Source organism: Rousettus aegyptiacus, unplaced genomic scaffold (assembly GCF_014176215.1).
Source record: "Rousettus aegyptiacus isolate mRouAeg1 unplaced genomic scaffold, mRouAeg1.p scaffold_m13_p_2, whole genome shotgun sequence".
Taxonomy (NCBI): Eukaryota; Metazoa; Chordata; class Mammalia; order Chiroptera; family Pteropodidae; genus Rousettus; species Rousettus aegyptiacus.
In genome coordinates, this window is record NW_023416295.1 from 11534571 (window position 1) to 11547167 (window position 12597).

Here is a 12597-nt window from a genome sequence, read left to right on the forward strand (position 1 = left end):
TACAATGTGGTCATAATGCATGAGAACATCTCTTGGCAAATAAGCTCTAAAAGGGATGGAAAAACTACATCAAAAACAATATTCTATGGTAAAACGTTAAAGCCACTCCCTTGAAACAAAGGACAAGAATGGTCACTACCACTGCTATTCGACGTCATACTGGAGGTCCTTGTCTGCACAGTAAGGTAGGAAAAATAAATAAAAGGTATAGGAATTGGAAGGGAAGAAATAAAATCATTTTTTCCCATTGTTTTCATAGCAAACACAAAGAAATCAGAGCATTTGTTAGAATAAAAATGTGGCAAGATTGCTAATACATAAAAACCAGTTGCATTCCAACACATCAGTGGATACATCATAAAGACGTTAATTATCCCCGAGTTCACTGTAGATTTAATACAACTCCAATTAAGATCATGTTAAAATTAGTATCACGTACAAATTATTTTAAATTTCTTTAGGAAAGTGAAGAAAGAATATTCTTCTTAGAATATTCATGATTTTAAAAAAATATCCATTCAGTTCTTGAAATTAGTAATTACGTTTTCTTTTAAAATGAAAATTGATAAATTCTTCTATCATTCCTTTAAGAACCACATCAAACATTTGGCAATGGTCATTGTGACATCCCTAAATTGAGACCTACTTTAGGATTCTTTTACTTGAACCGCTGTCTTCAGATCGAGGAACCAAGATCCAATGCTAAACACTCCCACGATCTTGCCACAGCAGGTGACTAAAGAGCTAAAATCACTTAAAATTGTTTGGATCTACAATGATAAAAAGATCTTCTGAAACGTTTAAAGAAACGGCAACAGAGACTTGCCGAAAATTGACTGAAGAAGTGGGGGTTATAACACTCAACATGTGTCCCTTAATACTTTTCTGAGCTCTCTAATAATATATTTTTGGCCAAATAAAGATCTTTCCAAGGCCTAAATCTTTCCATGAATTAAGATCTTCCCTTTAGTGCAAAAGGACATTATGCATTTTAGGCTCTTAACGTTTCATGAGGTTGTTTAGACAGAGTAGCAAACAGTGTCCTGTCATTTCCGGTGGGGTTTTCATGCAGCGAAATTTTTTTGTTTCATTGGAAGTACTTCGTATGGTTTAATAAATATCCCCGCAGGTAGGGATCATGACCAATATAGCTGATATCTGGGACTTTGTCACAAAAATGTCAATGGTTATTTTTAAAAATTCTTATATGAAACAATGCCAGTACTCTTAGTAACTATCTAATATTCCTCCAAATTACAAAGTATCCTCATAGAATTTTTTCTACAAAATAAAAAATGATTTAATTTTCTATAAATATAAAACTACTACCTTCTATTGTAAAAAAAAAAAAAAAAAAAAGTGCAAAAAGTCCAGAAAAGCATCAATAAGAAAAAACTTAAATGTCCAGAGGGGACTACTGGTAACATTTGGTTCGTCACTCCAGATTCTTTTTTAAAATGTTTTTCAATATGTGCTTATCACAGTTTTAAAAATTGGGTCCTATTATAAATAACATTTTTTAAATTTGCTTTTCTTTTGGTTGAACACTATATCATACACTATATCATACAGTGTTTCCATGTCTAGAAACACATGGAATTTGAATTACTTTCAAGATATTCTTTGGACATTGTGATTAAATTTTTCCCTTTGTAGAACATAGCTGAAAAAATTTACAATTAGATATTCGATAAATCAGATATGGTGATAGGAACTACCTGCTGGAGAACAAAAATCAAACGGCCAGATGTGATGGGTCAATCCAGAAAAAGCATCCACGAAAAGGTGAGTTTATGTGTCTCCTGCCACAGCCTCAGCCACTGGCATTTAGAGTCCAGTTGAAATAAAGAGAAATCTACTTTCCTTTTTATGGATATGAGAGACAACTCTCTCTTTTATAATTTTTTTAATTTAAAATTAATCCCCTATCCTCAATGAAATGACATATGGGCAAAAGTAAACCTCAAAAATGGTATCTTGTGCTCAATACTCTCTCGGTTTTGTTTCATTTTAATTCATACTACAGCAGCTAAAGCCAGGCTGCAGGATGAAAAAGCAGGGGTGAAAAAGGAGACGCAGAGCGTAGATCTCAGATGACTTTTAAGATGTCTCGCAATAAAGAAACTCAAAATCTCAGATTCTAGGGACCCTAAGGTTGAAAGCAGAGGGGTTGAAGCTATTGAGCAAGTTTATAGACGAAGAGAAGACTGATGACGACGTGAGAATTTGATCTACCTGCAACATCAATTTGAAGTGGCTTTCCAAAACAAGATACAATAGATTTTTTTTTTTTTTTGGCAAAATGCCTATAATTCAAGTCAGTTGATCTAGGGTTATAGGCAAACGGGCTTTCTGACCCTTGAACACCTGTCCGTGCTCTCCCTGGGCGGCCAGGGAGCAGGTTTACAACCCAATCATGAGGCTCTGCAAACAAACACACACAGCTGCATGGCCAGCTCGAGAAGCACCTCAGAGGAAAACCTCCCGGATGCTGCGTTGTGTTTCCCGGGCTTCCTGCAGTGTGTGCAAAGAATAGCTGGAGTAGAAGCTGTGAGAAGGATGGCAGGACCGCTGTTTAGATTTTTTTTAAGAACTTTTTTATCTTGACATGACTATCGGCTCACGAGTAATTGCAAAGGTAGTCAAGAGAAGTCCCATATACCCTTCGCCGGTTTTCTCCCAGTGGTAATATCTGACATATTTATAAATACCGTATCGACACGAGGAGTCTGGCGTTGGCGTAGCGTGTGCAGAGCTCTCTGCCGTTACACCACGCACGCATCTCATGGAACCACCACCGTCATCAGTTACAGGACCATTCCATCACCTCAAACATCTCCTTCTTTACGCTCCTTCATGGACGTCCCCCCGTTTTCAACCTCTGGCAACCACTTATCTGTTTTCCATCCTTATAATTTTGCCATTTCAAGAATGTCACAGAAATGGAATTACACGGCATGTGACCTTTTCAGACTGCCTTTTTCACTCAGCATAATGCCCTGAGATCCATCTGAGTCATTGGGTAAGTCAACGGTTCATTCCTTTTTATCACTGAATAGTATTCCATGGCATGGATATACCACAGTTTATTTAGCCATTCATCTAGTGAGGGGCATTTGGGTTGTTTCTGGTATTTGGCTATTACAAACAAAGCTGCTATAAAAAAATCACATATGGATTTTTGTGTGGATAAGTTCTCATATCTCAGGGATAAATGCCCAGAAGTGAAACTGTGGGTCGCATAGTAAATGTATATTTAGTACTGTTAAAGATTAAATAAATGAGTTTCTCTTTTTAAAAGTAACATTTTCCCATCACAGATTATTCATCTGGTGAGTCCACTGGACCTAGGGTCAGGTTGGGGAAGGGGGAGAAAAAGCATTAAATTGTCTCTTTATTTACCAAATACATCGTTCTAAGTCTAAGAGCGGGCACTGTGTTTGCAGGCCTTATGAAACACGTGGACACTACGATCTCTGCAGCTAGGCCTGTCTGCACCAGGCAGTACTCCCAATGAGTGTGGGACATCCCGCGTCTATCCTTACAATGGAACTGGGATGCTAAGCATGAAAAAATCAGGGCTAGGCCATTTATAACTCAACGTGTTGGAAAAAATCAGATAATTCCTTCAGGGTCAAAAATTTTGGATAATAATATGACAGTGGCATCAGATGGGTTTAGATGGAGACAAAATTAAGTGATCAATGGATATGAGTCCCTCCCCCTCCAAAAGTAAAAGTTACTCAGAAATATATTACTGAATAAATATCGGGGACAGTCATTCCACTGCTTCTATTTGTGATACAGCTGAACATGGCAAGAAGAAAGTCGTGAAGCCTCCTCAGCTACCACTCAGAATAGGGAAACCCAAGGCGGGGAGAACTCAGGCGGGGTCTTCAGAGCTGTCAGCCATCCTCTGCACAGAACGACAGAACTAATTTGTTTTCTGCCTCACTATCATAGTATCATAACGTGGGGGTGACACCCTCTAATCGTATACCGCCTTCCTGGCTCAGAGTTGCCAGGGAATATGTGCTTTCCCTAACCCTTTCAGAAACTCCACCCCCCACCCAAGACCACTGAAATATCACAAACCTTAGACAGGCTGCAAATGATGGGTCCCACCTGGATGGAACAGGGACAAGGACGGGGGACAAGGCGTGACTAAACCCACAGATTCCTTGGAGTTGTCACTCCCTCTTTATTTCCTTCGTCTCCCTCAGACTCCAAATATTTTCCTCTTATGAGGAAAAATTAGAAATATGTTAGTCATGCGCTCACGTTAGCTGAGGTACAGCCATGTGACGGACCACAGATATGAACACATGGACCACTTCTGGAAGCAATAGTTGAGATACTACAGTTTCCAAAAGATAATTTGGCAGCAAGTATGAAGTACGAGTGTGAAGAATTCTAAAATAGGCTTCTCTTGTGGCTCCTGGAAATAATGACATTTAGACTTAAGTCGAATCACAAAGATAAACATTGCAAACGTCTAAATACATATACTAGGAAATGGTTAAAAATCATGTTACGATCACATGATAAATTATTATATGACTATTAAAATCATGTCATTAAAGAATATTCAGTAATGGGAGAGATGCTCATGATATGAATGAAAAGCTAATTTAAAAATTATACAGCATGTTCATAACTTAAATATCCTACATTTGCATAGAAGTAAAAAGAAGCGATGCTCTAAAATGTTAACATTTTTCTCTGGGTTACAGAATTATTACGGAATTTTTGTTTTCTTTTTTTATACTTTTGGTGTCTTGCACTGTTTCTGACATAAGCAGGTATTACTTTAATAGTTGAAAATCATAAAAATTAATTTCACAATAATTGATATCTTCCTAGCTGAAAATCATCAAAAGACCAAAATTCCAAAAGAAGAACTAAAACCCAGCTAACTTCTAACAGAGCAGACTTTTCACTTGTCATGCTTTTAACAAAATCTTTGATGTTCTATTTCATGGCCACCAGTTAAGCCATCTTTCAAGAAAGGACGACTTTTTCCCCCTAACTGTTGTTCACCTAAGCACTAGCTCTACCAACAACACCCTGGCCTCTCAGCATCCAACATTCTATCTCCTGGGGCCTTCTTAGTCACCATGATCCCCTCTTCCCCCTAACCACAGGAGTCCCTGCTTTGTTGGGCTGTTTCCCATAAAATTCTATGGGAATTTTGCCACTTGAAAAAAATGAAAACATACCCAGAAATGACAGAAAGGGCACTTTTCCCACAGGCATAATTACCCAATGAATGGGCATTACCAAAAGCCAGAATGAGTCTGGTTTGTTTTAATTCAGCTAACAGATATGAACCTGCCAGTGAGCATTTGGGGAGCTGGACGTAGGTAATATCCAAAGCAGTCCAAGGACACCATTACTTTCTTCCCAAGATTCCCAAGCCCACCCTCAAGGTCTCAGGTGGTTAACTGTTCCCCGTCCATCCACCCTGGCCCCCACGCCTGACTTTTTCTTTATTTTTGAAACAGTTTGTTCATTAGTTCATACTGCGTTTGAAGCAAGAGTGAGAGGAGAAAAATGGGATTCACAGTGTTGAGTGGCTTTTTCAATATTGTTTTCTCAATAGGTGGAATGTATTTCACCAGGTAAGTAGAATAATAAAGACCAGTGGAGGGCCCCAATTTTAGCACTTTCATAGATTCCTAAAACAGGCAGGAACGCTCTACGTGTGTTGCCAGGAAACCATGACAGTGTTTGCTTCATGGAAAATTGTGTTCTAGATAAAATACCTTTGCTTAAGACAGAATTCTTAACAGGACGAGAAGATTTAATGATGAACACAAAATGGAACAGCAGCAGTGAAAGTGCTTTCTTAGAAAAAAAAAAATTTGAAAGGTCTGACATTTTAATTACAAGCCAAGAAAGTTAAAATTAGACTAGACTTGCTGTTAATAGCCTTCCTAAAACATAGCAATTTAATCACATTGTTTAAGTTGATGGATGTTTCATCATCACCAACGTTTGGCAGTGCCTAAACTCCCTTCGCTGTGCTCAAGAGAAGAAAGCAAAGCGATAAAAAATTTACTCAATCAAAATCCTTCATCATTTCCTGGATAAAAAGGAAGGAGCCAATATTGACAACAAAATTAAAGTAAAAGAAGACAGCCAGGAAAAGCGAGCAGGGACAACGTGACCATAATCGTGACCAGAAAGAGCAGGTGACTGGATTTCTGTCAAGAAAGATAAGGTTGAGTTTAGCATACCCTTCCTGCTTCATTCAACAGGTACTAGAGGTACCTGCCATGTTTAAGGAATGCACTAGGTCCTGGGGGCGCGCAGGTGAGGAAGAACAATCTGGCCCCAGTGACCCACCCCCTCTCAAGTACACAAAAATGGTAGAACGATCTAAGTGCGATTATGCGCAAGTCTCCCGAGCAGTAGGGACCAGCACCTTCTGGTTGCAAGGGGAGACCCACCCAGTCTCCCTCCAGTGACAGGAGGTCCTTACAAGACTCCTCAGGAAGTCAGGAAACTGCCAGCAGCCACACAGCCGGCCGTATTTCCTGAGCCATTCTATCCTGAAAGTCAAGTCTCTCTAGCACCTCCCCGCACAAGTGGAGTCTACCATAGTCTGAGCTTTTCATCCTGCTCCTACCGTTGCTGCGGACTTTCTGCTCTCCTCCCCACCTTGGGAGTCTGCTGTCCCACTGCTTTTTTCTGTCACAAGGCTGCGTGTATGGCCTCCTCTTTCCCTCTGAAGTTCATTGCCACTCTACCATGTATGTCCCTATATCTGGGTCTTACAGTCAGACTCCCTCGGGGAGCAGTCTGATTGGATCTGATACTCCAGTATGCAGTATCTCAATCCGACAAAGTTCTCAGGCCAGACCATTTCATAAGATGCTGACCAGCCTGTAGAAGGCTGCCTCTCACTCGAGAGCTGACCCCTAATCTGGTCAGCTTACAGCTGTAAGGACGTGGGGCCCACAATTCAAAACATGGCAGCCTATGTCATAAGAAACTGTGGTCTCCTTCTTCCTAAGCTGTTTGAGGGTGCGGGAGACACTCTAAGTATCATGAAGAACCGCAGATATTAAGGCTTGATTTCATGTTAGTCCCATATGTGCTGCTTTGAATATAATCACCATTTCTCAAATGCTTCAGTACCAGGCTCTGTCAGTATCCACATAGGCATCGCCATTCAATCCCACACTCTTTCCCATCAAGCACAGTGACACCCCAAGAATCTTTCTTATCACAGTGTCCCGGTTGCCAATTCTGAGTTGGCTCATGGAATGAAATTGACTTGCCATCCTTCTAGCTACAGGATGAAGTCCAAATTCTGCAGGAAGCCACATTAAGGCTTCAGCCTCAAACCCTGGCTCTTGCCCAAGATTCCAGCCAGTATCAAATTACCACCTGAATTTCTTTATGCAACCTGTGCTGGGGTATTCTCTATGTGTCCTTCCAGGTCCACTCTCCACCTTTCCCCAAGGAGGCTGACCTTTATGGGACGACATCAGCCAGGCTCCCAAACTCCCTGGCTTCTGATTGAATCTGGCCAAAGGAGCCGCTGGCAGGATATGAGGGGGCATATGGAGAACGAGTTTGAGATGTATTTCTCCCACTCCTCCTGCCTGGCAGTGGTTATGTTTCGCTACTTAAGGCCTGAGCTCCTGGCAAGGGGCCTCCTGTGACACCTGAGCTCTCCTTGGGTCTGGGGCTAAGGGAACACTATCCTCTCCCCCTGGCTTTCTTTGGCTGGACTTACCTGCTCCAAGGCGCTCATCCTCCATGTTGGTTTTCTCCAGCCCTGCCCACACCTTTGTAAGTGAGCCCATCCTTGACCTCCCTTCAATTACCCGCCCTCTTTAAAAACTTTAGACTTATATTTTAGAACAGTTTTCAATTTACGGAAAAATTGAGAACATGGTACATAGAGTTCCCACGTGCTCCACATCCTTCCCATACACTCGGCAGCCACTTTCTCCTGCCATTAATATATTATTAGTATGACACATCTGTTATAATACTGGTGCACTGTTATTAACTAAAATTCATACTTGATTTATACTTTTTCGGTTTTTAACTAATGTCCTTTTTTTCTGTTCCAGGGTCTCATCCAGGATACCACCATTACAATTAGTTGCTATGTGTCCTTAGGCTCCTCTTGACTGTGACAGTTTTTCAGGCTGTTCTTGTTTTTGATAACTTTGACAGTCTTGAAGAATACAGGTCAGGTTTTCTGTAGAATGTCCCTCAGCTGGGATCTGTCTGCTGTCTCTCTCTCATGGTTAGACTGAGGGTAAGGGTTTGCGGAAGAGAGACACAGAAGTGCAATTTTCGACATGTATCAAAACTATATAATTTCAAGAGCACATACTGTCAACACGATTTGTCCCTGTTGATGTTACACTCGGTCACCTGGCTGAAGTAGCGTCTGCCAGGACTCCACGCTATAAAATTACACTTTTCTTCCTCTCTCTTTCCATATTTCACTCTTTAGAAGGAAGTCATTATGTGCAGCCCACACTTAAGGAGAGGGAAGTTACGCTTCCTTTGCCAGAAGGTGGAGTAGAGCCTATGTTTTTTTTTTTTATTTGTTTAATTGAGGTAAAATATACATAACAAAAATTTTGCCATTTTAACCATTTTTAGGGATTTCAATTACCCCTTTTCAGCAGGCCTTCTATTTCCTGCTGGGGCTTTCACTATACCTGAGCTGTCAGTATTCACCAAAAACAACGATGTGTCTTTATATTTCAGATGAAATTTCCAGGCAAAGAAAAGGGATCCTCCCATCTTCATCTATGGGACTGACTCCTCCTCACTGTGCAAGCCCCGACTCATGACTTCATAGATTTCGTGTTTCTCCTGCTATTGTTTCCCTGGCCACATATTTATCCATCTAGTCTAATATTGTTTTTTTTTTTTACGTTGGATCGTTTTCTTTGCAGATTTCCTAAGGCAGAAACTGAATCTTATTTATCTTTATATCTTTATGGCTGAGGACTGTCCCGGAAATACAATTCCTGATCACTAAGTGTTGGCTGGAAATAAAGGAAAAAAAGATGAGCTAGAAGTTGAAATGGCCTATTTTTTCCCCAAAGATTAAAGAGAGGGTTAACACCTACAATTGGTGAAGGTATGGGAAGACCTGTATCCATAGTTATATATCCTAATACACCCTTTCTTCAGGGCAAATTGGTAATACCTATAAGAAGCCATAATATATGCACATTTCTACCAGCAATTACAAGTCTGGAAATTTCAATTAAGCTATTCAAGGATTGACTCGGTCTTGGAAACGATTTTTTTTTAATTGACACCAAAACTAATGGCAACAAAGGCAAAAATAAGCAAGTGGGACTATATCAAACTAAAAAGCTTCTACACAGTGAAGGAAACCATCAATGAAATGAAAAGGCAACTTAGCAAAAGGGAGAAAATGTTTGTAAATCGTGTATCTGATAAGGGGCTCATTTCCAAAATATATAAATAACTCATGCAAATTAATAGTAAAAGAAAGAAAGAAAGAAAGAAAGAAAGAAAGAAAGAAAGAAAGAAAGAAAGAGAGAGAAAGAGAGAGAGAAAGAGAGAAAGAAAGAAACCAAAACAATCTGATTAAAAAATGGGCAGATGATCTGAATAGATATTTTTACAAAGACATAGAGATGGCCAACAAGTACATGAAAAGGTGCTCAATACTGCTAATTATCACATATGCCAAACAAAACCACAATGAGATATCACCTTGCACCTGTTAGGATGGCTATTATTAAAAAGAATAGAAAATGACGTGTCGATGAGGCTTTGAAGAAAGCCTGTACTGTTGGTAGGAATGCAAATTAGTGCAGCCACTATGGAAAACAGCATGGAAGTTCCTCAAAAAATTAAAGATAGAATTGTATATGATGCAGCAACTCCACTTCCAGATATTTAGCCAAAGAAAAAGAAAACACTAATTTGAAAAGATATATGCAGCTCCACATTAATTATGGCATTATTTACAATAACCTAGACATGGAAGCAACCTAAGTGTCCACTGATGGACGAATAGATAAAGAAAATATGTCATACACACACACGGGAATATTATTTAGGCATAAAAAAGAAGGAAATCTTGACATTTGCAACAACCTTGGGGTTGGGCCTTGAGAGGATTATGCTAAGTGAAATAAATTGGACAGAGAAAGACAAATGCCATATGATCTCATTTACATGGGACTATAAAAATAACAATAAAACTAAACTCATAGAGAGAGAGAACAGATCGATGGCTGCCAGAGGCAGGGGTGGGGGTTGGGCGAAATGGGTGAAGACGGTCAAAAGATACCGACTTCCAGTTAGAAGATGAATAAGTCACGGGATGTAATGTATAGTGTGGTGACTATAGTTAATAACACTGGATTGTAGATTAGAAAGTTGCTAAGAGAGTAGATCTAAAAAGTTCTCATCACAAGAAAAAAAATCGTAACTGCGTGGTGACGGATGTTAGCTGGACTTACAGCGGTGATCATTTCACACTCTACACAGATATCGAATCATTATGTTGTACGTCTGAAACTAAAATGATGTTATATGTCAATTAAATCTCAGTTTAAAGAAGACAGTCACGATATGTGGAAAGACACTTGAACAAAGATGGCATTTTGACTGCAAAAACTGGAAACAACTTAAAGGCTCAGCAGCAGGCCGACACGATTTCGGGGTGTCGGTGCTACGGATAACATAGCCATCACCCGTCAGGTTGACTATTGACTGAGTGATTATCTATGGCAGTACAATGGGCACAGATCTAACGTTTTCTTTGTATTTTTTTAGGCTTTTTCATCTGAACGATATCTGTAACTAGGAAAAGAATGATCAAATTCCCTTTTCAAAGTGGTTTATTGTACCATTTTGAACTTGAATATTAATCTAAAGATAATCAAAACTTGAAGTTCAACCTTTTGGCCAGTTTAGTTATAATCAAGCCCAAGTGTCACAGCTGCCATGGCCGCTGCCTCTAGCTCTTACCACCTTCATCCCAAACACACTAGGATGATGGATTCTAGGATAAAAGAATTCAGAGCTTCCCACGTCTGTCTGTCAGCTTCTCTGAGCCCCACTTCCGACCTGAATCCTGGACATTTTGCTTGGTTTTTAAAGCTCTTCTTACTGACCGTAATTTACAGCCAGAGTTGGAAACCCATGGTTCTATTCCACTCTGCTCATTTTGCATATGGGACAACTGAGGTCCCGAGAAAATTCAAAAGGACACCAAGGCAGAGCCAGATCCAGGTCTCCCGATTCCTACGGTGGTTTTTGCACTTTATCAAGCCAATAAAATCAAGAGTGGGGTTTTGTAGATTGAAAGGCCCCCAAATATTCCAAGACTTCTAAAAATAACCTGTCTTTGATTCCTCTCTCTAACCCAACTTTAGAACTGCGTCTCAGCAAACAGTTATCGAAGAGTATTTCTTGAGCACAGTGTAATTTGGAAAGATAATCTCTGGTCTAAAGTAATGACGGGAAAAAGCACTGCAAAGTCTAACCTAATGAAATAATGCTGAGCAAGCAAAGATGCTAGAAGTCAAAATACCATTCTATCCAAGGGTAGCTTTAGCCCCGGAAAAGTTAACACAATTCTGATTGGGCCTTTGCCCTTCTAGCTCAGTCCTCGGATCCCCACCTCTTGCTCTGGGCAACTGCCGAGCATGTCCTCCAATGGTCACCCTTGCAAACCAGTTACCCTTGCACACCAAAAGCAATACATCCTCCTTCTACCCAACCTCCACCGTGTTCCCAGTCAAGCCGCAACACCTCACAGCTTCTCAGTGAGGCAGATCAAGTGAAGCCTCCAAATTTTCCCCTGGAAGATGCACACTAGAAAGCAGTTTAGACTTGAGGGTCAAAAGAGCTAACTGGGTGGGTATCTGGAAATTACGTGACAAAGCATTGAACCCTTTAGGGCTCAGACCTTTGTCTGTGAAATCCACTACGGCCGGCCGGGACTTACCTAAGGTCCAGTCGGACTTATTCAGTGACAGCTTTGTGGATGCCAAGCGCAGCCCTGATTTGTGAAAGATTTACTTCATCTTTAAGCCGCCGTGTGTGGTATTAAGGGGATTTATAAAGGAAAGCCCTTATTCAATCATTTCCACACTTGTCCTGTTTTAAAAATTAAAATAAAAATAGAAAACGTGGGAGTTGAGAAAATTACATGTTACAATCCAGTCACTCCAATGAAGAAAATGACTTCTCTGTCATTTGAAGGGTCTTAAATCAATGTCCTAGTGCTACTTCTGAGCTATGTGGAAAATTTTGATTTTCAACATTTACTTCTAAATTTTTTAAAAATCTTTTTTTTTTTTTTGTCTCAAATTAAATTTTAGCCCTCTCTTATTTTATCCTGCTTTATAGTGAGTGCTGTCATGTATTGGATTTGGATTTGCGGGGACCATTTGACACACTGAAGGCCCGGGCTCTTCAAGCAGCAAGATGACATTTCTCTGCAAGAAATCTGCTTATCTTGCTTTTAAAGGGCTGATTTTTACATTGCCATATCTGCATTCATTTATTCACAAAATCCACTGAGCTCCCCATGTGCCAAGCATGGGAAGAAAAGCATGAGCATAC

At 40.1% G+C, this 12597-nt stretch overlaps 1 protein-coding gene across 3 annotated transcripts in view; it reads right to left on the bottom strand.

Annotated features, from left to right (window-relative positions):
- The window catches only part of SGPP2 (sphingosine-1-phosphate phosphatase 2), a 95610-nt gene that overhangs the window by 80434 nt on the left and 2579 nt on the right, over positions 1 to 12597 (bottom strand). Inside the window, exon 1 of one of the 3 annotated variants that reach the window (XM_016156802.2) lies at positions 11978 to 12389. The exons of the other annotated variants lie outside the window; for them this stretch is intronic. The gene's annotated coding sequence lies outside the window, so the exon portion shown is untranslated. Of the gene's footprint in view, positions 1 to 11977; positions 12390 to 12597 lie in introns of those variants that run through there. 3 annotated transcript variants of the gene reach the window in all.